Genomic DNA, 24,374 nt, shown 5'->3' with positions numbered 1-24,374 from the left:
AATGACAAGACTTTAAGCAGACTCATCAAGAAAAAAAGAGAGAGGATCCAAGTAAAAATAATTAGAAATGAAAGAGGAGAGATTACAACTGATACCATGGAGATACAAAGGATTATAAGAAATTACTACAAACAACTCTATGCCAAGAAATTTGAAATCCTGGGTGAAATGGACAAATTTCTAGAAATATATAATCTTCCAAAACTGAATCAAGAAGAAGTAGAAAGCCTGAACAGAAGAATGACAGCTGGCAAAATCAAAGCAATACTTAAAAAACTCCCAGCACACAAAAACCCTGGACCAGACAGTTTCAGAGGAGAATTTTACAAAACATTTAAGGAAGAGCTAACCCCTATCCTTCACAGGCTATTCCAAAAAACACAAGAAGAGGGAAAACTCCCAAACTCTTTTTACGAAGCCAGCATCACCCTAATCCCAAAACCTGTTAGACAAAACACAAAGAAAGAAAACTACAAGCCAATATTACTAAAGAACAGAGATGCTAAAGTCCTCAACAAAATATTGGCAAACTGAATCCAGCAATACATTAAAAATATCATAAATCATGATAAAGTGGGATTCATCCCAGAGATGCAAGGATGGTATAATATTCACAAATCAATAAATGTAATACATCAAATAAACAAAAGAAAAGATAAAAATCACATGATCATATCAATAGATATGCAAAAAGCATTTGATAAGGTACAGCACCTTTCTGATAAAAACACTCAGCAAAGTGGGAGTAGAAGGAGCATTCCTTAACATAATAACATAATAAAGGCCATACACAAGAAACCTACAGCCAACATGATACTCAATAGACAAAACCAAAAACTTTCCCACTAAGATCAGGAACAAGACAAGGACATCTGCCTTCACCAGTTCTATTCAACATAGTATTGGAAGTCTTAGCCACAGTGATCAAACAAGAAAAAGAAATAAAAGGCATCCAAATTGGAAAGCGGGAAGCAAAACTGTCATTGTTTGCAGATGACATGATAGTGTACATAGAAAATCCAGTAGACTCCAGCAAAAAACCACTCAATCTAATAAGTGAATTTCGCAAAGCAGTGGAATACAAAGTCAATATTCAGAAATCGAAGGCATTTTTGTACACCAACAATGAAATACCAGAAACAGAAATCAGGGAAAATATCCCATTTGATACAGCAACACTGAAGAAACAGGTTGGAAAGACACAAATAAATGGAAGCATATACCATGTTCATAGATTGGGAGAATTAACATCATCAAATGTCCATACTACCAAAAGCAATGTATAGATTCAATGCAATCCCTATTGAAATGCCAATGACATATTTCACAGATATAGAACAAACATTTCAAAAATTTATATGGAACCATAAATGACCCCAAATAGCTGAAGCAATCTGGAGAAAGAAGAATAAAGTAGGAAGGATCACAATACCTGATATCAAACTATATTACAAGGCCACGGTAATCAAAACAGTCTGGTACTGGCATAAGAACAGACACAGATCAATGGAAAAGAATAGAGAGCCTGGAGAGAACCAAGATGGAGGCGTAAGTAGACACACTGCGCCTCCTTGTACAACCAGAACTGAAAGAAAATCGAATGGCAAGGTAGTCCAACACCAAGGAGATAAAAAAATCAACATTCATCCAGACCGGTAGGAGGGGCGGAGACGGGCAGCCGGGACGGAGAGGACTCGTGTTGCCATGGCGGGACCGAGACTGGTGACCAAGACTGGCGGAGTGTGGGACGAATGGGGCAGGCAGTCTGAGCACTAGCAGACGCTGCGGCCCTACATTCGCGCACAGACAAACTGAGAGGGCTGGACTCAGAGTGGCAGAGAACAGGGCAGGCAGAGCGGTGAGTAGCACCTCGTGCCCCGCATTCATGCACAGATAAACCGGGACTAACGGCGGGGAGAGAAGCAGACCTAGCAACCCAGGGCTCCAGCCTGGGGAAATAAAGCCTCAAACCTAAGATTGAAAGCACCTGTGGGGTTTGAGGTGGCAGCAGAAGAAACTCCCAGCCTCACAGGAGAGGTCGTTGGAGAGACCCAGGGGGGCCTAGAGTATGAACAAGCCCACCCACTCGGGAATCAGCACCAGAGGGGCCCGGTTTGATTGTGGGTAGCGGAGGGAGTGACTAAAATCCAGAGGAGAGTGGAACAAGCACCATTGCTCCCTCTCGGCCCCTCCCCCACGTATAGCATCCCAGCGCAGCCATCAGCATTACCCTGCCCTGGTAAACACCTAAAGCTCCGCCCCTTTAAGTAACAGACACGCCAAGACAAAAAAAAAAAAATGGCCCAAATGACAGAACACTTCAAAGCTCCAGAAATAATTCAACTAAGCAGTGAACAGATACCAACCTATCAGATGCACAGTTCAAAACACTGGTAATTAGGACGCTCACAGAATTGGTTGAAATTGTTCGAAAACTAGATGAAAAAATGAAGGCTATGCTAAGAGAGACAAAGGAAAATGCACAGGGATCCAATAGTGATGCAAAGGAAACTGGGACTCAAATCAACGGTGTGGACCAGAAGGAAGAAAGAAACATCCAACCAGAAAAGAATGAAGAATCAAAAATCAAAAAAATGAGGAGAGGCTTAGGAACCTCCAGGACATCTTCAAACGTTCCAACATCCGAATTATAGGGGTGCCAGAAGGAGAAGAGGAAGAACAAAAAATTGAAAACTTATTTGAACAAATAATGAAGGAGAACTTCCCTCATCTGGCAAAGGAAATAGACTTCCAGGAAGTCCAGGAAGCTCAGAGAGTCCCAAAGAAGATGGACCCAAGGAGGAACACACCAAGGCACATCATCATTACATTAGCCAAGATGAAAGAGAAGGAGAGAATCTTAGAAGCATCAAGAGAAAAGGACACAGTTACCTACAAAGGACTTCCCATAAGACTGTCAGCTGATTTTTCAAAAGAGACCTTACAGGCAAGAAGGGACTGGCAAGAAGTATTCAAAGTCATGAAAGGCAAGGGTCTACATCCAAGATTACTCTATCCAGCAAAGCTACCATTTAGAATGGAAGGGCAGATAAAGTGCTTCTCAGATAAGGTCAAGTTAAAGAAGCTCAAAATCACCAAGCCCTTATTATATGAAATGTTAAAGGGACTTATCTAAGAAAAAGAAGATAAAAAATAGGAACAGTAAAAATGACAGCAAACTCACAGTTATTAACAACCACACCTAAAACAAAAACAAGAGCAAACTAGGCAAACAACTAGAACAGGAACAGAACCACAGAAATGGAGATCACATGGAGGGTTATCAATAGGAGAGTGGAAGGGGGAGAGAGGAGGGAAAGGTACAGAGAATAAATAGTATAAATGATAGGTGGAAAATAGACAGGGGGAGGGTAAGAATAGTGTAGGAAATGTAGAAGCCAAAGAACTTACAAGTACGACCCATAGACATGAACTATAGGGGGGGAATGTGGGAGTGAGTGGGCGGGCAGGATGGAGTGGAGTGAAGGGGGGGAAATGGGACAACTGTAATAGCATAATCAATAAATATATTTAAAAAATAAAATAAAATAAAATAAAATAAACAAATCTCACTAGAAAAAAAAAAGGCAACCAACCAACTGAATGGAAGATGATATTTGCAAACAACACCTCTGACAGGGGTTAATATAAAAATATGTAAATAATATATAAAATATCAAAAATATGTAAAAAATATGTAAATAACTCAAATAACTTAACACCAAACAAATAAACAATCTAATTAAAAAATGGGCAGAGGACACGAACAGGCACTTCTCCAAAGAAGACTACAAATGACCAACAGATACATGAAAAGATATTCAACTTCAATAACCATAAGGGAAATGCAAATGAAAACTATACAGTGAGATACCACCTCAGACCTCATACACGTTAGAATGGCTATTGTCAACAATACAAATAATAACAATTTGTATTTGTATTGTTATTGTGTTGGAGCATTTATGGAGAAAGTGGAACCCTAATTCACTGCTGGTGGGAATGTAAACTGGTATAGCCACTATGGAAAACAATATGGAGTTTCCTTAAAAAATTAAGAATAGGGTTACCTTATGACCCAGCAATCCCTCTTCTGGTATCTACCTGAAAATCTCGAAGACATTTATTTGCAAAGATATATGTACCTTTTATGTTTACTGCAGCATTTTTCATGGTGGCCCAGACATGGAAACAACTGAAGTGTCCTTCAATAGGTGATTGGATAAAGAAGATGCGGTATAGATATACAGTGGAATACTACTCAGCCCTAAGAAAAGATGAAATACTGCCATTTGCAACTACATGGATGGATCTTGAGAATATTATGTCGAGTGAAATAAGTCAGTCAGGAAACCCAAGAACCATATGATTTCACATATATGTGGGCTACGAAACGGAAACCAAGAGTCACAGTGTGGTAGTTGCAAGAGGAAAGCAGGGGGTAGTAAAGTGTAGAGGGGGCCAAATACATCGTGACAGAAGACGACGTGACTTGGGTGGTGGACACACAGTGCAATACACAGATCATGTGCCACAGAGTTGTGTGCTTGAAACCTATGTGATCTTATTATGCAATAAAACAAAAGCAAAACTAAAAAAAAAAAGAATAGAGAGCCTGGAAATAAACCCAAGTCTCTACAGTCAATTAATATTTGGCAAAGGGGGTAGAAGCATAAAATAGAGTAAAAATAGCCTCTTCAATAAATAGTGTTGGGAGATCTGGACAGCTACATGCAAAAAAATGAAACTCGACCACCAACTTACACCATTCACAAAAACAAACTCTAGATGGATAAAAGACTTAAATATAAGTCATGACACCATAAAGTCATAGAGGAGAACAAAGGGAGGAAAATCTCAAATATTCCACATAGCAATATTTTCACCGATATGTCCCCTAGAGCAAGGGACATAAAGCAAAGAATAAACAAATGGGACTTCATTAAAATAAAAAAGCCTCTGCATGACTAAAAGAAGGAGCAAAATGAAAAGGGAACCAACGGTATGGGAAAATGTATTTGAAAATGATACCTTGGACAAGGGCTTAGTCTCCAAAATATATAAAGAACTCATATGACTCAACACTGGAAAGACAAACAATCCAATTAAAAAATGGACAAAAGGCCTGAACAGACACTTCTCTAAGGAGGACATACAGAGGGCCCAGAGACACATGAAAGGATGCTCAGCATTACTAGCCTTCAGAGAGATGCAAATTAGAACCACAATGAGATACCTCTTCACACTGGTCAGAATGGCCATCATGACCAAATCAACAAACAGTAGGTGCTGCGAGGTGGTGGAGAAAAGGGAAACTTAGTATACTGTTGATAGGAATGTAGACTGGTGCAGCCACTGTGAAAAGCAGTAGGGAATTTCCTCAAAAAACTAAAAATGGAACTGCCTTTTGATCTGGCACTTCCACTGCTGGGATTATACCTTAAGAATCCTGAAACACCAAATCAAAAGAACCCATGCACCCCCTATGTTCATAGCAGCACAATTTACAATAGCCAAGTGCTGGAAGCAACCGAAGTGCCCATCAGTAAATGAGTGGATCCAAAAACTGTGGTACATTTACACAATGGAATTCTATGCAGCAGAAAGAAAGAAGCAGCTCCTACCCTTGGTAACAGTATGGATGGAACTGGAGAGCATTATGCTAAGTGAAATAAGCCAGGGATGTGAAAGACAAATACCATATGATCTCACCTATAAGTGAAACCTAATCAACAAAACAAATAAGTAAGCAAAATATACAGAGACAATGAATTAAAGAACAAACTGACAGTAACCAGAGGGGAGGTTGGAAGGGATCATTGGCGATGGGAGGGAGAAAGGGAGAAGAGTTGTCAAGGAACATGTATAAAGAACACATGGAAAAGGTCAAAGGGGGATATGATTGAGGGTGGGAGGTGGGGATGGCTGGGGTAAGGGGAGTGGTAGGGAGAAAATGGAGACAATTGTACTTGAACAACAATTAAATAAACTAATTAATTAATTAATTAATTAAAGCACAAATATGATACTAATCTTAGGTTGTGTTCCTTTTTTTTCCTGGGCAAGTGTTTTACTGAGTGAAGGAAAAGAGTGAGGGAAGAATAGGGTACAATAAAAAATTAACCAAAGGTGGGGTTCCCAGAGAAGTATAACCTCAGCCTGATCCCTCAGGGGTCTCTGGAGTATTGACTGCACCACAGCACTCTTCCACCAGCAGGAAAGGGCCTGGGCTGATAGACACCCACATCACTGAGGTACTGGGTGGGCATCACTCCAGTGGGAAGGTGGGCATAGTCCCCAAGGCATCTTCAAAGTAATGGCTGCTGCCACTCAAGGTCATTTTTCAGGGAAGGGAGTAATGAGCAGCCCAAGCCTACAGAAACTGGTAAATGGGACACTTACCTGCTAAGGGGGGATGTGAGCACAGTCCCCATAATAAATGCTATGATAGCTAAGGTCTAGAGTATATATATGAGGCTTTTGTTCCAGCAACTCAGAACTTCCCAGAAACAGTGACAGATGCAGGCCTAGAGCCAAGAGACACTGAAAGACAGCTTGTTGACATTCAAGAGTTAAGTCATTTATTATGTTTTAGAGGAAAATAATAGGGAGGATTTGGCTATGCAGGTCTGATACCTGATCCGCACCCCCATTTTTATTTTGAACATGTTTGATCAGGGTCTTATGTAATTAATTCCATGTCTATTGCAATATGGTGTTTACTTACAAAGCACTGTGGGCCATGTCAGCAATTAGCCATTTTCTCTGGTGCCTGTTGGATTGCTAATTATAAGCAGACCCAGTACACTTTCTTTAACAATGACACAGGAGTGTGGCACAGAGGTTTCTCCAGTGTCTGTGCCTGTTCTCTTCCTCTGGATGGAGCTCTGGTTGGCTTCAGCAAAGCTGATGCTGCAGCTCATAAGAAAGGTTGCCAGGAATTAGACAAAGATGATGTAAGTTTCTTACCATGGTCCAAGTGCATTGTCATTTCAGGGGCAACCCCCCAGAATGTGTTCCTGGCCCTGGAGATTCCAGAGTCAAACAACCTGTGACCAATAAATCACAGAACTGGGAATCCTCTGCTTCTTCACAGGCCCTGCCAAATAATTATGCAGTGAAATGTTTTAATTGTACTCTGATTTTAATGTTAATACCAATTTCCATAATTTCTCTGGATCTTTACGGGGCTGTTTAATACTTGCCAATGAAGCAAATGAACTAGAAGGAACACCCACAGATGGCTCATGTTTCCCATTAAGTCAGTGCACTAGGATCTGCTTTGTTTTCTATTTGATTTGGGCAGCCGGGCGGCTCACAAAGAAGCCAGCCTGAAAGATTGCCCAGCTCTTTAAATGGCCACCTTGAAACCAGCTCATTCTGGGTGGGAGGGAGACATGGGAAAGAGAGTGGACTGTCTTTTACTGGGTCAAATGGGGGTCTCTGCTGAGCACCTGCTTCCCCAGGCTCTACCCTTTATGCCCCAGGACAAACTTTCTGCACTATACGGGTTACTGTTTCACACACTTTCGCTCTTGCTATTGCACATCTGGAATGCCCTAGTCACGTTTCATTATCCTTCAAAGCTCAGAAACTCTTTTCAGAGACCACCTTGCCCCTAAATAAAGAGGCAGAGTTGAACTAAATTATGGATTTATCTCCCCAGCATTTGCACAAAGCTGGTTCTCAGTGAGTACTTGGAAATGAAGCACAGAGAGGAAGGTTTCACACAATGGATTTGCCTCCCTTGTTTGATCACAGCAACCAGGCTTATGTCAACAGGAACACACATCACATTGTCATCGTTTGCTTGCCTTCTCCAGGGGACATGAAATGTCTAAAGAGTTTGCATAAGCCCCATGGTTCTCTCTTCCCTGATTCTACTAATCACTCCTTATAAATAAAGAATATCTGGGTTGGCAGAAACCTAACTCTCTAGATTCAGTTAAAAGACTGGGTGGCTCATGTGTTAAGGATAATGAGGATGGGAAAAGAAGAATAAAATGGTATCAATATTCTTTCTTCCCTTCCCATCATTCATAATTTCCTGAATGAGCACTTGACCTTTCAAAGTTTTCTTTGTGCGATGGAATCACAGCCGCTATGGCTCTGGGATCTCAGCCTCCTCATTTTCAGATGGGAAAGGAGAGGAGCCTCTTTCCTAGCCCCAGGTCCTCAAACACCAGGAAATGCTGAGTATCATGTTTGGGTGACGTGTTCACCTCAGGACCAATCATTATAGAGTTCAAGAGTATGGAGCATTCTGATTGGTCAGTTTATGTCAGATGTCTGCATCTGTGGGTGGGAAGGTGGGGCCCTGCAGTTCTATTTGACCCTAAGACAAAACTTTGCTCTTAAAGAAGAGAAGACAGTACAGGTGCAATCACTGGGGAACATTTTGGAGCCAAGCTGTTGTCCTGATTATAGTTTCTATTACAGACGCTCAGCACAATTTCTAATTGTGGTTTTATTTTTACATTTGTGTGTCTCTGCCACCATATTGAAAGCTGGTTATTCACCATAGATAATCTAGCTTGTGTAAGATGAACATTGGTTAGGTGAATGTATCACTTAATCTCATAACGTTTCCAAACTCCTAACATATTAATCTCTAAGATTTCAGAACAAGAAGATAGAATTGATGGGAAAACTCAGGAATTTCCCACAAATCATTCTGTACTTTTTATACCACTATTATTAATGTTTTTTTAAATAATAATATATCACTATAATCATACCAAAATAAACAACTTTTTCTGGAATAGGGTTATGGTAATTGTTGTAGAGGTTTTCTATAACAAAATTTGGTTTGTTATGGTTATGAATCAATGTATTGTGAAAGATTAGAGATTTCAGTGATTTTTACCTGATATAAACATTTGATTATAGAAAATATTATTAAAAATAAACTCCAAATAAAAAATCACTTTAAAAACAGAAAGACAAATCTACAGATGTTGAATAGTTTAAAATTGTTTCAATTCTTAAATTGAAATCTTAAAACACAAGATATTAATTGCCCTATCCAATATTCTAATCTTTGTTTTGTAACAAAAGATCCAAACATGGAAAAATGCCGTTCATTTTACATTGCCATTGGTTGAATTGTTAAAAGTACAAAAGCATCTTCAAGTTGGGTCCTAGGGCTTGTGCTGTTTCATATATGAGCTTCTGTTCTTTTCTAACAATGACTGCCTTCCATTTTTCTTCATTTATGTCTCTAGTTTCTCCATATCTATCAATTATCTATCAACTATATTTTGTTTTACAAATCCCTATAGCCTATAATGAATATTCAAACCCTCTAATACACAAATGAACATCACTGGATAATATAATGTTTGTATCTTCTAGTAAGATTAACAGCAGTATGCAAAATTGCTTGCTGCAACTGAGTATTTAATAACTTATTTTGCTTCCAAAATTTGCTTTCTTGGACCATAGCTCATAGTATCTGCAAATACTGCATATAAACTCATTCACACTTATTTTATTTTCAGAAATGACTTACCATTAAGAGCAGAAAGGGCTACGAACATACCCTTATAACATGGCAACAACCAGCAATACTGACAGATTCAGTCATAACTTCTCTCCTATGCACTTCTGTCCCAGTTTCAGAAATTTTCTTCTTTGACTCTTCATGTCAGTGTTTCCTGCTCTCGATTTCCCTCAATGCCCATGGATTCCTTTAGTAATGTCTCAATGCCAAGAAGGCACTGAACTGTAGCACTTACTGGAGAGTAACTATGGTGGCTTCCATATAGTCTCTGCCTCACATATGATGAGTATCCAGGGCCTATGTGGTGCTTGCAGTATGTGACAATGTGACAATGTACCAATTTGGCAAACAGGGAAACTGAGGCTCGCAGGAAACTTGCCCAGGGTCACAGAACTACAAAATGACAGAACTGGGTTCAATTTTGCTCCATTTTATTACACCACCTATCACCTCTTTAAGCATCAGTATTTATATTTTCTACAGTTTCTATTCTTTTATATCTGTCTGAAAACACCTATGCTTATTTCTTTTGGCAATGCTACTGCTGCTATTATTATTATTTATTTTAACCATTTATTAAATGCTTCATATGCACTATGCCAAATGTGTTATACATTCACATGTATAAACTGTAATCCTTCCAACAACCCCCTGGTGCCAGAGTGTTATTATCTCCATTTAACCAAAGAGGAATTTGAGGCTTTGAGATGCTTTCCCAGAGTCTCTTCATCAGTGATAAAGTTGATAAAGGAATACAGTTCTGTCTTGCTCCAAACCTCACATTCTTAAACACAATGACATATTGCTTCCCACAATAAGGAAATAATGCCAGCTCTACCCAGAAGTGGCTGGAATGATATTTCATTCAGAGAAGTGGACTCCTGTAAATGTATGGGTGTGAGATTGGGGTGGGGTGGTAACCCGTGGGAAGGGGCGCAGTGAACCCTCCAATGGTAGTGCAGTGCTGAAGACAGCAGGTCCTTTAGAGGCCATCCAGGTTATTAAACAGATGGGGAGCTGAGGCACAGAGGACTGCAGAGGGTAGCCATGCTATAGCACTATGGGTCAGGCAGTTCTGAGCATTTCACATAGATTTACTTACATAATTCTCACAACAACCCTTACTTTCAAATGAGATAATGAGGCATAGGGAGATGAACTAGCTTGTCAAAAGTGACAAAGGGAGGACTGAGTCCTACTGCTCTTGCCCTCCCTCCATCATCTGTGGGGTCTTCTTTCTTCTAAGGGCCTTGAGTCAGAGGTGCAGTTTTACTGCTAAAGACAATCTTTGGCAATTTAGTCACCTGGTCGGCTTATTTTTAAGAGGAGGGAGGAGTAGGAAGTGAGTGTGACCTTTGTTCTTGTTCTTGTTCTTACAGGTTTTTAAAATATGATGAGTATTTGCCCTGGATGGACTGGGGGTGGAGAGTGTTGTGCACAGAGATTTTATTTAGGATATTCATTTGATATTTTTCTCTGAGAGATTGTGAGGGCAGGTGACAGACTCATTTCTACAGTCCCAAACTAAAACTAAAATCAAAAGCCAATATTCACCCCAGTGCCAGACACCTAGAGTGCGTTTAGCCCAGCGGTGCAAGCATGTCATGGTGCTATTATTTACAGAAGTATTTGGTTCAGCTGTGAAGGGATCGTTTCATTCAGTTCTGTTTAAAATCATGTAGCCAGGAACTAAAAATCATTTGGTTCTGGGACAGAGAACTTATAGCAATTTACACCCTCCCATTATTATAAAGCTCTGTGTGTGTGTGTTGTGTATACATCACATTTTGGGACAAGTAACGCATTTAATTAATCTAAGTGGAGTTTTAGTACAACAGAGTTTATTAGCATGGTAGACACAGTGCCTTTTTAATATAACAAATCTACTGAGAAATATCCTTAGTTAATGAGCTGTGTCATTTTGGGAAAGTTTGTCTTATAACTAATGTATGAAAATAGCACTGTATTTTTTATGGTGCATGCTCAGAGCTAAGTAAGTCATCCTGGATATGAATAGAGTTCCAAAGCTTATACAATCTGGACCCCCTCAGTCTATCGTGAGTTTTTAAAAACTTCTGTAAGTTGACTTCTATATGATTGGTTGGCAAAGGGGTAGGTAGGGCCTGGATACTTTCACAAACTTTCTGCAAAGGTTTGTTTAGGTCATCTGAAGGCAGAAGAATTATTTACAGTAGACAAGGTATAAAAATTGTCTAAAGAAAACTGTAACCCCTTGTGAACTTGGGTGTAAATTGAGTTCACTTGTGATAATCCAACAAGAGTTCTCATTGATGAGCACAGCTTCTGGCCCTATTCCCCAGACTCATAGAGCATGACTCTGCAGCTTAAAAAGGGAAATCTCTTTCCCTCTTATCCCATCCCAGGCATGACATTCTGACCCTCAGGCTGTATTTTATTATTCTAAATACCAACCACCGGTCCAAACCTTCAGCTGGGTGAAGAGATTAGAAATGTGAACCCATGCTCAGAAATTCCATTTGATTCTTCCAAGAGTGGATGACCTGTAGATCACTGAAATGCTTTATAAGACTTTTTTTTTTAAGGTATAATAAAGTGTAACAGTTTCTGATCATCCAGATCATCCAGATTTGACAAATTCACATACCTGTGTAACCCATATGCCTATAATAATATTAAATATGCTCATCCTTCCAGAAAGATGACTCATTTACCTTCCTACTCAATGCCTATACCAAACCCATACTCTAAAGCTACCACCAACTTCGTTTCTATCACCATAGATTTGCTTTGCTGGTTTTAAACCAATATAAATGAAATCACACAGTGTGTCCTGTTTTGTGTTCAGCTTCTTTTACTTAACATATTTTTGAGAATCATCCTTATTTTTGTACCAGTTCTATGTATCTTTTTATTGCCAAGTAGCATTCTATTATATGTCAAATTCTATTGTATTCATTCTTTGTTGATGGGTTATTTCTAGTTTGAGACTATTACGACTAAAGCTGTTGTGAGCAATCTCTGTTACAGACCAAATTCATATGTTGGCGCTCCAAATCCCAATGTGAGGCTTTTGACAGATATTTAGGTTTAAAATAGGTCATAAGGGTGAACTCCCATGGTTCATTTATAAAAAGTGGGACAGGAGACTGAAATCCGTCGCTCCCTGTCTCTCTTTCTGGACATACACATACCAAAAAAAGGCCATGTGAGGACAAAATTACAAAGAGGACCCTCACCAAGAACTCCACCAGGCTGCAATTTTGAACTCAGACTAATAGTCTCCAGAACCATGAGAAAAAAAAATGCTTGTTATTTAAACCACGCAGTCTGTGTTACTTATTTAACAACCCAAACTGATTAAGATAATGTGGCAAAAAGTCATTTTGTGGACATATGTTTTTATTTCTTTTGGTTAAATACCTAGGAAATGAATTGCTAGGTCATATAGTGGATGAATGTTCATTCATTTGAAGAAATTGCCACACAAGTTTCCAAAGTAATTGTACAATTTTATACTTATACAAGCAGTGTGTGCAAGTTACTTCACAGTTTCACTACCATGGGGTGGTGTTAGTCTTTTTCTTTTTAAAATGATTTTATTTATTTATGTTTAGAAAGAGGGGAAGGAAGGGAGAGAGAGGGAGAGAAACACCAACTGGCTGCCTCTCACACCCCCAAGTTTACCAGGGACCAGGCCTGCAACCCAGACATGTGCCTGAACAGGAATGAACTGGTGACCTCTGACTTTGCACTATGACGCTCAACCAACTGAGCCACATTGGCCAGGGCAGTCTTTTTCCATTGCAGCTCTTCTGCCAATGTCCTATTGGTTTTAATTTGCATTCCTCTGATGGATAATGATGTTTGACACTTTTTCTTGAGTTGGTTGAACATTGGTATACCTTCTTTTGTAAAGTGTATGTGTGATTAATTCTTTTGCCCATTTAAAAAAAATGGGTTACAGGAGTTTCTTTTTCTTTTTAATACATTCAGGATAAAAGTCTGTTGTTAAGTGTATTTGTTGTTAATATTTTCTCCCAGTTTATATCTTTCCTATTTATGTTATTTTTAGTGTCTTTTGATAGACAGAGATTTAAAATTTTGATCAGGCCCTATTTTTTCTTTTATGGTTTAGTGTTTTCGTGTTCTAAGAAACATTTCTTACTGCAAGGTCAAGAAGATATTCTCTTATAAAACCTCTAACTATTTTTCTCTAAACTTTTCCTATTTTAAAATTATTTAGACTCTTCTAGGTCTTTCACATTTCAATATAGAAGGTGGGGCAAAAGTAGGTTTATAGTTGTTCACATGGGAAATAATACAATAATTAATACATAACAATATAAGAATATACTGTTTTGTATACTCACAACTGTAAACCTACTTTTGCCCCATGCTGTACTTTTAGAAACATGTTAATTTCTACAAAAAGTTTTTAGGGATATTGAGTTGGATTGCACTGAACCAGTAAATAAATCTAGAAAGAATTGACATCTTAATACTATTGAGTCTTCCAATACATGAATATTGTAGTTTCCTTATTTTGTCTTCTATAATCTTTCTCAGCAATATTTTACAGTTTTCAGTGCACATCTTTTGTTAAGTTTATCTGTATTTTTAATTTTGCTTGATTTTATAAATAGCATTTACACCAATATTTTTTCAATTGTTCTTTGTTACTTTTCACAGACATAGTTGATTTTTGTATATTAACTTTGCCTTCTGAAGGATCTACACCCAAGATTACTCTATCCAGCAAAGCTATCATTTAGAATGGAAGGGCAGATAAAGTGATTACCAAATAAGGTCAAGTTAAGTGAGTTCATCATCACCGAGCCCTTATTATATGAAATGTTAAGAAAAAGGAGAAGAAAAAGATCAAAACTATGAACGGTAAAATGACAACAAACTCACAATCATCAACAACTGAACCTAAAAAACAAAAATACACTAAACAAACAACTAGAACAGGAACAGAATCACAGAAATGGAGATCACATGGAGGGTTATCTGCAGAGAGGGGAAGGGGAAAGAATAGGGGGGAAGGTACAAGGAATAAGAAGCATAAACAGTAGGTACAAAATAATAGACAGGGGGTGATTAAGAATCGTGTAGGAAATGGAGAAGCCAAAGAACTTATATGTATGACCCATGGACATGAGTTAAAGGTTGTGGGGGGTGGGGGGATGCTGGTGGGCAAGGTTGCAGGGCAGAGGGGGATAAAGGGGAGGAAAAAAACAGGACAACTGTAATAGCATAATCAATAAAATATACTTTAAAACCCCCCAAAACTTTCCCTTCTACTACTTGCTAAATTTACTTATTAGTTCTACCTTTTTTTTTTTTTTTGGTAGATTCATTTGGGGGTTTTACATGCAAAAACCTGTCAACTGTGAATAGAGTTTTACTTCTTTCTTTTAAATTTTATAACTTTCATTTTATTTTTTGCCCTATTTCACTTCTCAGGACCTCTTATACATGCTGAATAGAAGTAATGAAAGCAGACATTCTTTTCTTTTGTCTAATCTTAGGAGGAAAGCATTGAGTTTTCACTTTTAACTTTCATTAACTGATTAACTGATGTGTGTGTGAGATGTCCATTATCATTCACCAAACCAGCCAGGCTACTACATGTGTTAAAATGCTTGCTTGAGAAAGGCAGGGTCACCAGAAGGCAGTTTCCACAATCAACTGGCATTGGACGTCTTCCTGGCATCTAGGAGAGGCACGTGCAATGTCATCAATGAAGGTTGCTCTGTGTACATTCCCGGAAAACTTTGTGATATCTTTGTGGTAAATCATTCCATCCATGAAGCCAACCAGAACATTTGTCAAGTGAACAACATAGTTTTGACCTGTTGGACCCATGGATCAGCTTCGGGTGGCTGGAGATACGTATAAACTATGTATGGAATGCATTCATAGTCAACTGGCTGTCTATCAGTGCTAACTTATAATCAACAAGCATGGCTTGTAGATCCTTTAAATTTCAGGGACTGGAGTGATATGATTAAAAGCATTCCCAGCAGAAACGTAAGAAAATATATCTAAGTTGTGGTGGATGGAGGTAAGACAGGGAGAGAGAGAGAGAGAGAGAGAGAGAGAGAGAGAGAGAGAACCACATTAAATTCATCAATGGTTCATATGATTTATTGAGTGCTTCATTATAGGAACACTAGGGTTTTCATTATGTCACTGATTTTTAGAACGACTTCATGAAGTACTTATTATCCTCATTTTCAGATAAGGAAACTGAAGTTTAGAAATAAAATTACATATCTACATGGTTACTGGACTAGTAAGTGCAGACTTGGAATTAATTCAAAGACCTATGACTCTAAATCCACATGTATGAGTGTTTACAGATTAATCACACTATGACTGACATAAAATGCACTACACACAAAGTATACAATTTGGTGTATATATCACTAAAACCATCACTGAAATCAAGATAGTGAACCTATTAACACAGCCCAGGGGTTCCTGGGGTCCCTTTGTAATCCTTCCTCTTCCCTCACCCGCCCCTCCCTGGCCCTAGGTCACCACTGATCTGTTTTCTCTCCCTATAGTTAATCCCATATCCTGGTGGGTCTTCCTGTATCCAGTTGTATTTTATTTATTGTATTTTATTTTTGCTGCATGTGGAAGACAAGTAAACAATATCCAGAAGCTCAGTGGAACACACTCCTGGCCCAGGAACACACTCCAGGAGCAGCCTCCAGGGGCCAGGGTTCCTCTGAGTAGCATCTGGACATTCCCATGCCAAACTTCACCACATGGCACTTTCTCTTATTGATGGTGTCTAAACCCCCAAGAGTCAACAGACCAGGCTTACAGTAGAGCAGAGAGGAGAGTGATGTGGAGTCTTTGAGAGCTGCCCCTCCTGAGGAAGGGAGCACAGCTGTTTGGCGGATGTGTTCCTGGAATTCACATGATGTACAGTACACAGTTTGGCATGAATAATTTACCTCTATGCTTGCAAAAAGATTAAAAAAAGAAGAACATACATATGGTATGTCACTCTTTCCCCATAGCACCATCTTTCTTTATTTCAGAGAGAGATTTCTCCAGAAGCAAAGTGGTCTTGGATATAATGAATTTAAACAGTTTGGCATTGGGTTAGGCTCTGATTTAAAGTTTTATTTTTAATATTTAAAAGATGAGTGTTACTTTTATATCCCAGAGAAGCAATGAGTAAACAAATAAAAAATTCATTAGAGACAGGCTGCTATCTCTGAGATGAAAGTTTGATGTTAGAACTTGGTTTTCAAAAGCCTAAAAGCCAGTCAGTGGGTCATTAGCTCAGCAGGCAGCCAAACGAAGAGAGTGATTTCGGGATGGGCAATGTCTGTGGTCTTCATTTCTTCAAGGTTTCATAAATTAGCTTAGCACTGTCCCAGATGAGGAGAACACTTACTCTTAACAGCTATGGTCATGGTTATGTTGAGAAAATTAAATTTCAACTATGCTTTAGAGTCTTACTTACTGTGTTTCTTCCCCAATTTTATGAGCACAGACATGGAAGAGAAAGTCTGGAGAGAGAATGAGGAGAATGAGGCTTTCTAGTGTTACTCAGTTCACACGTGGAATGAAATTTGTATTTTAATAATGCCATCAAGCCCCAGGGCTGGAATTCAAAGTCATGGACTGCAACATGCATACACCTGTGGTTTCCATCAATATAAGAACATTTCCTTTTTTTTTTCCCCAATACCACACTCATATTCCGTAGAGGGGCATCTATTGTTTTATGAGATAAAGATAAAAATTTCTATTAGGATACTAACCCAAACCTGGCCAGTCAGACTTCTCCATCCCTCCCAGGAAGAATGATTGGCCCAAGGAGGAGAATCAAAATTCTTCCCTGGATTTGGCTAGGTCTTCACTACCTGGTTTCTGTGAGAAAGAAGCCATTACTTAAGCTGTTTTTCTAAGCTAAACAATATGGGCTGAAGGCTGCCAGATGATAACTACCCCAGCAAATAGAGGGAGACAATTTGAAGTACAGAAAATATATGAGGGTTAAACATAAAGTGAAAGAGGGGTGAAAAGAGATACGTATGTGACGACATTACATATTCATGGAATCAAGCATGCCTAAACTCGAGGCCCAATAACTCCCTGCACTTTACATATCGGTTGTTGTTGTTGAGTTGGGTTTCTGTCCCTGCACCTGAAAGAATTTTAGCTAATCTAACATTGTATGGGAAGTTCTTCATCTAAGTAGTCTGAGTAAGGGATAAAAGACTGACCATAGAAAGCAAACCATGCTCTACCTTTTATTTTTCTATACTTTAAATTCCCCAGCTTTGCATTCTATCAGAGATTAGGAAGTACATTTTACCATCAGACTGGGTTTATAGGGAAGTAAAAGAGTATGGATTTTGGAATCCCTTACACCTGGGTTGGAATCCTGAATTTTTTTAGCTAACTGTTTGCCCAGATTGTTTCACCTTCTTGAGTCTCAGTTTCCTCATATATAAAATGACAACAGGACAGTAACAGTTCACAGAGTACAGCAGCCCAGTCCCACCTAGATAAAATAAATCGGAATCCCTGGAAATGAAGTTCGGGCATGAATGTTTTCCAAAAGCATCCCACATGACTCAAGTGTGCAGCTGGGTTTGAGAACCTCTTGAGTTGATGAGATCCAAGGCAGTAGCTCTCAAAGTCCAGGCTGCATGCAAATTGCCTGGTCTCAACACAAGCTACCCACATTTCTGCAGAGGGACCAAAGTCTGCGGAGGGACTCGAAGACCTGCACTGTTAAGTGGCTTTCCAGGTGATTCTGATGCAGTCAGTCCCTGGACCACAGGCTGAGGAAAAAAAAAAAAAAAGCCTTAAGCCCTCTTTTCTGTTTGATGTGCTAAGAATCTGCTGGGCAAGTTATTGAATGGGCAGCATTGATCAGAAACATAGTCTTCACTTGAACAGTGAAAAGTCCAAGGAAGGGTTAGTTTTCAAAAATAGAATTGAGGCAGGGAAAGTCTATAGGTCAGCAGGACTTTGTCTAGGTGAGGAGGAAGAGATGGTAAAATGCATGCTGCTGGAGGCTCACAGCAGTGAGGGAAGCCAAAAGTAGAGTCTGATGGAGCAGACTGGAGGCCCCATCAAAGTCTCAGCGTCTTCTACTGTACTCATGTTTCCTTCCGCAGCTGTGACCCTTCTCATGAAAGTTACAAGGGAAAAAGCCTTATAAAAATGAAACAAACCCTTTAGAAATGGGGGAATTCCCTGAGGAATGTTTTAGGGAGGGGCTTGAGAGAACTGTGGTAGAACAGATGGAAGACGGAATCATGAAGAGAAATATTTGGCTTATAAATAAGTGTTAATCTGAGGGTTTATGGACTTTGGCAGAGGTCATTGTAGACAAAGTAAAAGTCACATATCTAACCTGTTGTGCCAACCAATCTTACCACCTAGAAGGAACTTAGAAACTGGGACACGCTGTGGCTCACCCTCCGACTGGAATGTGTAGGCTGGTTGGGTATCATATTGATTACAGCTGTCTGTGTAGCTAGCTTTTCCTGCCTGAGTTTATCACCCTAAACTAAGTTTGACCAGAACTGGATGAGTTTCTTAAGTTGCTTCACTTAATTTTATTTCTATGTGTCCAGTATGGTTTTATAGTCCATTGACAAAAAGATAAAATAGAATCCTCAAAATGTTGACGATGCTACATTGGTTGGGACTGTCCCAGTTTTGGGGACTGTGGTAGGCAGCTGCTTTTTAAAAAAATTTCAATATTTTATTTAGACTCCAAACAGAATTTATTATTCTTTGGCTTTTCTAGCTTTAAATAACCTAACTTATCAACAATATTTATGTTTTTATTTTTATTTAAGTATAGTTGGTATATAATCATATATGGGTTATGTTGGTTCAAGTGTATAATATAATGATTCAACAGTTTTATAACTTACATATGATCACCCCACTAATTGTAATAATCATCTTTGGCCATGTAAACTTATCATAATATTAATGACTATATTCCATTTCCCTTTTCCACCTGTCCCCACCAACCCTTCCCCTCCCTTCTGGTGACCATCCCTTTAGTCTCTGTTTTATTTAGTCTGTTTTTGCTTTGGTTTTGTTTTTTCATATTCCACATGCAAGTGAAACCATATGATATTTGTCTATCTCTGCCTGACTTATTTCAATTAGCATAATACCTTCTAGACCCATCCGTTTTTCACAAATGACAAGACTATATTTTTTATTGCTGTACATATTCCATTGTACATATATGAGGGACACATCTTCTTTATCCATTCCTTTTGATGGACATGTAGGTTGCTTTCATATCTTGGCTATCAATGAACAGTGGATTACATGTATCTTTTCAAATTAGTGTTTTCACTTCCTTTGGATAAATACAGAAGTGGAGCTCCTTAAATACACCTGCACTATAACCCATTCATACTCTGGTATTATCCCCTTCCCTTTAGTGTGGGTTGGACTTTCTTCTAAGACTAGATTATGTCCAAAGTGATAACATGTCAGTTCTGAGAATAAGCTATTAAATAAAATATTTTGGTTTCTTTCTTGCAGGCACTTTCCCTACTCTTTTCACTTGCTTTCTGTAATGAAGAAGTCTGCTATATTGTGAACTCCCCTCTGTCTAGGAACTGGGGAAGGCCTCTGAACTGGAGCTAGCAGGAAACTCAGGCTCTCAGTCCATCAGTCCAGAAGGAACCAAATTCTGCTAATAACCTTTGGAGTGAGCTGAGAAGTAAATATTTTCCCTTCTAAACCTTGAGATGACTGTGCCCCAATCAACACTGAGACTGTGATTTGTGAGAGACCCTGAGCCAGAAGACCCTACTAAACTGTATCTGGATTCCTGACCAACAAAACTGTGAGATTATAAATGTTTGTTATTTCAAAAGGCTAAATCTGGGGGTAATTTGTAGAGTGGCAATAGAGAACTAACACAAGGGCTTGTATTTATTGCATCTCTAAAGGTCAGGTAACTCATTATGAAAGTCCTGGAAAGACTACATCAGTGACAGTTCAGGGTAGCATGGGGGCCACTTCCAAGGCTTTGCTGTTCAAAAAGAAAAAAAGCTTCTAATCTGACTCCACCAGTTTCTGGTAGCTGCAAACCTCCTCTTAAAGGTCGGCATGATAGATAAAGGAGTTCTTATCACAAAGCTGATGAGGCCTTTTACATTGTTGATAAAAATGAACCAATTTACAAGATGTAGTGTGGTGAGCAGGATTCTAAGACGGTCCCTGGGATTCCCACCTCCTGGTGAACATGCTGTGTATGATCCCCTCCCCTTGACTGTGAGAGGAACCTGTGACTATGGTATCACTGCCCTGAGTAAGTTTCTAATCCATTGACTTTAAGTGAATCTAGAGGGAGATGATCCTGGGTGGGCCTGACCCAATCAGAGCAACCTTTAAAAGAAAGTGAAAAAGTTCAAGAGGCATACCTCTGAAGGCAAACATCAATCTCATAAATTTCTTATGCGGACCACATGGAAAGAAGCTACAGGCTGCTTATAGGAGGTGAGTGAAACGGCTAGCAGACAGCTAGTTAAGAGAGTGGGGACCTCAGCCCAACCTCCACAAGGACCTAAAGTCTGTTAACAACCTTGGTGAACTTGGAAGGTGAGAATGAGAGCCTTGGTTACACTTTGACTTCAGCCAGGAGATCCTAAGCAGAGGTCCCATCTCATTCATACCCAGACCTCTGACTCACAGAAATCATGAGATAAGAAAGGGCTGTTTTAAGCTGAAAAAATATGGTAATTTATTTCACAGCAATAGAAATTAATGCTCAAGAGTAGGATGGACACATGATGGTTCATCAGGCAAATTGGCAATGTTTCACTGTGACCATACTGCTCCTCCTATTTTGGTGTCTCTAGTGCTCAGTGCTCCATTTGGGGCAGAATGGATAAGTGGATATTGTTGATGAGTGAAGAGATGAATGAAAGAATCAACAAAGAGATGGGGCTCCTACCCCTTGGGGTGGGGCTGGGGTTGGGGCATGGAGAGGAGTAGTGTTGCTGAACCTCTGCTCCTGAATCACCCTCTGATACATCCTTCCAGTTCACAGTCTGCCTCCTCTGGGTCTTAGAATATGTTGACTTGTCAGGACAATCCCCCAAAGACAAGCTGTTGCTATGTACTGGGTAATTTCTCAAGAAGCTGAGCATCAGTGACAACAAATAGAAGTAAAATAAGTAAGTGGTTGGCTTCTTAGAGGATAGCTGTCAGTGAAGGTGAGCCGGTGTTCGCCTTGCTGAGACACGCAGGGAGTCTCCACCCAGGCCCAGCTCTGTGATATCTGTGACAAAGCTGGGGACTTTGCAGCATTGCCCAAGGGATCAGCCGGACTTACTGGGGCCTCACTCCTGGAGCTTAGCTTAGCGTGAGATTTGGAGAAAAAGCGGCTGGGAGGGTTTGTCAATGTTCTGAGGCTGTGCTGTCCAATGTGGAGCCACAAGCCACACGTGGCTATTGAGCTTTTAACACGTGGCTGGTCCAAAGTGAGATCTGTGAGCATAAAATTTGGAACGTATACCAAAGATTTCACATGAACAAGAGAATGCAAAGCATTTCTTTAATATAACTTATTGATAATGCATTAAATGATAGTTAACTCAGTTAAATAAAATATATATCAAATTATTAATACAATATAATTATTATTATATATTATCTTTAAATTAATTTCATCTATTTCTTTTTATTTTTTGACAAGGTTGTTAGACTATTTAAAATTACCCATGTACCTTGTATTATATTTTTATTGGACAGTGCTAGTTTAAAGCATAAGGAAATCTATACCAGAGAAGGCAAAAGTACGAAAAAAATGTAAGCTTGAATAAAAATGTAAAATTTAATTACTACATATAAAGATCACTAGAGAAGAAGTAACAAATGAATTTGTTATGAATCAGAGTGGAAAGAACATGTTCTGATCTTTCTTTTTCCTTCCCTTCCCTTCCCTTCTCTTCCCTTCCCTTTCTCCTTTTTACCCCCCCTTCTTTTCTTCCTTCCTCCCTCCCTTCTTTCCTTCTTTCCTTCCTTCCTTCCTGCCTCCTATCCTCCATTTCTCCTCCTCCTCTCTCTCTTTCTCTCTCTGTCTCACTGTCTCTCTATCTCTCACCTTTGCACTTTCTAGACATCCAGGTTGGGTTTCTTTTTGTGACTATATACCTACAAGATGACTTTCTTTGGCCCGTTCCTCTCATCCAATAGGATTAGACTCTCTTTGTCCAATAAACTTGCTCCAGAATGCAGCTCTCTCAGTTCAACTCCAAGGTGAGTTCTTGGCTGGTTGGCATTAAGGGAGCAGGGTTTTAGCACTGAAGAACCCTGTATTGTTCCACCTTAAGGAGGCAGTTATTTCTTAGTTCCCTCTGACTGTTAACCAGGGAAGAATGTGGGCTCAATATTTACTCCCACACTTTCCAGATTTTCAAGGGAAGAATTCTGTGAACTCTCCCAATGCACAAATATTGTATTTTAGCTCCTATATTGTAAAAACCTATACAGACCCAACAATAGAGGTGTAAAGGCACTAGGAGGTGAGTTGCAACCCCTATCTGGGACTCAGTTACAGCATCCTGGAACATGATGTGGAAGAGATAAAGAATATTTGCTTCCTTCATGGAGCTGGCATCCAGGAATCTAGAGGTCAGGGCTGAGGTACGAAGGAAAGTGGTTGTGGCTTATTGGAAAGTCTAGGGATGAGATGTGACCTGTTACTCCAAGGGTGAGATTGCTGCTGCAAGCTGTGTTTATTAGTTCTCCCCCTCTCCAACCTTAACACTGATCCAGTGTTCTGTAAGGAGAGAAACCAAATTGGTGGCAGGGGACTCAGAGAATTATTGGCACTTTGGAACTTATCACATATTCACGTAAGTCCTCTGAGTCCAGCTTTATTGGGAATATTGCTTTCTTTCTGTGGCATAATGGCTTCCTATGTCTTATCTCCCTGTGTCTGTCAGACAAAGAGTGGGTCTTGCAGACCTATAAAAGTTTGTGTTTGTTTGTTTGTGCCCTTTTGTTTTATTTTAAGTCCTCTAAACCAGGAAGTGACAGAACTTTCCAGACAAAAAAATATCTTGAGGCTAATGAAGGGTCAAGGAGAGAATACCTTTTCTGTTCAGGGCAATTTATGTGCGTTTTCTCACTGTCTCTCACAACTACCCTTCCAGGTGGTAAACTACTACCCTCTATTTTACTACCACGGAAGTGGGGTTTTGTGTAGTTAAACGCCTTGTCCAGGAACCAGGTGGTGGCGCTGAGATTCACACAGGGGTAGGATGGCCCTAATGCTGTCAGTGTTGCTGTGCGCTTGGGGATACAATTGTGTGGACCTGCAAACCCAAAACAGAGCCTATGCAGGTTATTCCCTGGGGGGACTGCCACGGAGCCCCCACAGACACCAAAGAGCCATGAAGGTTTTCAAGATCAGTTTCAACAGTAGAGCATCCTCCCTGGTTTTCCAAATCCAACCTCACCTGGAACTCCCACCTTTTAGTAAAATATCCAATGTCTCGCTTTTTAACATGGGGTTTCATTTTTGTCCCCACATGGAAGGTGAGTGACTTTTCTGAAGCTAATTCCCTCGGTGCTACACATCCTCATTTAATTCTCAGTAAGACCCAATGAGTTATTTCACCCACTTGAAAAGCAAGCCCCAGAGAGGCTAATTAAGTTGCCTAAAGTTACACAGCTGGAAACACAATAGAAGATGGCCGACACAGGATTGAAACTCAGGTTCATCTAGAACATTTTTAAAAAGAGGAAAAGACCTCTAACCACTGAATTTTGCTCTCTGTTTTTCCATTCTAGCTACTGCCTGTCCAAGTCTTTGATGGCTTAATGGAAATAACAGTATCAGCCTGGGAGAGTCATTCTG

Source organism: Desmodus rotundus, chromosome 1, assembly GCF_022682495.2.
Source record: "Desmodus rotundus isolate HL8 chromosome 1, HLdesRot8A.1, whole genome shotgun sequence".
NCBI lineage: Eukaryota > Metazoa > Chordata > Mammalia > Chiroptera > Phyllostomidae > Desmodus > Desmodus rotundus.
The sequence above is the reverse complement of the archived record's forward strand: the minus strand, read 5'-3'. Positions refer to the sequence as shown.